Below are 1,433 nucleotides of genomic sequence, written 5' to 3' on the forward strand. Positions count from 1 at the left end.
GCGCAAAAAGGTGAATTTATTAAAGCACGGGGGACAGGACCTGTGGGCAGAAAGAGCTGCACTGGGGTTGTGTGGAGTGACTGCTTATATACTAGGGAGTTGGGGTGGGGGTAAAGGCAAGAGGGAGGCCTCCAAAAGGACTTCCATGTGCTAAAGAGGACTCCTAAGTTACCTGCAGCCTTGCTATGGTCAAACTAAGGTTGTTTTCCCTCTACTAAGTCATCAACATTAGGACGGCAGGGGGTTCCTGGAGAAAATCCTACTCTGGATTTGCCTCAAGTGCTGTCAGTGGGCTGCAGGTTATAAGGAAACTAAACCTTACTTGCCATTTCCTTCTGCCTTTGTTCCCCACATCACTATGGAGGGGAGGGTGATGTTGGGGCTCCAGGAAGCTGAGTCTATGGGTTTCTGGAGATTAGGCTGTTGATAAGATTGTCTTTTCCATGTAATTTACTAAAACATTTGCAAATTGATGGAGACTCGGGTCCTGTGATCTCTATCAGTTAACCATTTGTTTTCTTTCCTTTCCTTTGTTCTTAGGCAGCCAGGGGTGACTGAGGAATGTCACACACATCCCACCTGGGATGGGGGTGGGGGCGTTTGCCGGGTGTCAGCCCGCCTTATGCTCCCTCATCAATATGCACATTGTTCCTGCATGTCACGTACTGGCACACTTCAAGGCTCTCCTGATGGCACCAAGGCCACTCAAGTTCACGCAGCCATAAAGCAGATGAGCTGGGAGGCCTGCCCCTTTCCCCTACTCCCGGCAAAGTCGTAGACTCAGGTCTTCACACACAGCCTCTGGCAGATCCCGCCCTTACGGTTTCAAGAACGGAAACCCGAGCCATCTGGAAGAGGCCGTCCGGCTAGACCTTCAACTTCTCTGATTCTTGAGTTGTAAGATCCACAGGACACTGTGCTGTCATAGATTCGTAACCATAGGTCAAGCCTCTTGGGCTGGAAATGAACCTGGATGCTGATTTCTAACTTCCTGTCTTTGGAATTCCTTTTGGCATTCCCTTTACCCTGCTTTAGACCCCAAGCTTGCAGGTGCCGAAGGAACACCACTCACCTCCAGACATTTCATTCTAATTCTCCTCTGTTGGAAAAAGAACACGCTCCCCATCAGCAGGGCAGGACGTCGTGTAGAGAACAGAATGGTTGGCCAATCCCATGGCGAATCCTACTGGTAAGCTGTAAGTCCAGAAGTTGAAACCAGCATCTTGAATAACCTTAAACTCAAGCCAAGAATTAGGCTAATTCTTACCGGACCTTCCCATCACCACATTCCGTACTGAAGTAAGAGTTTCCAAAGAAATGTGCACATGGTCTGACTAACAGCCATCATGGGGCCATGAAGCTTGTACTGACATCATAACACACAGGTGAAGAAGCACCTCTTGTCCTCACGTACATTACATAGTACACTACCC

The sequence above is a fragment of the Panthera uncia genome, chromosome C2 (assembly GCF_023721935.1).
Source record: "Panthera uncia isolate 11264 chromosome C2, Puncia_PCG_1.0, whole genome shotgun sequence".
Lineage (NCBI taxonomy): Eukaryota > Metazoa > Chordata > Mammalia > Carnivora > Felidae > Panthera > Panthera uncia.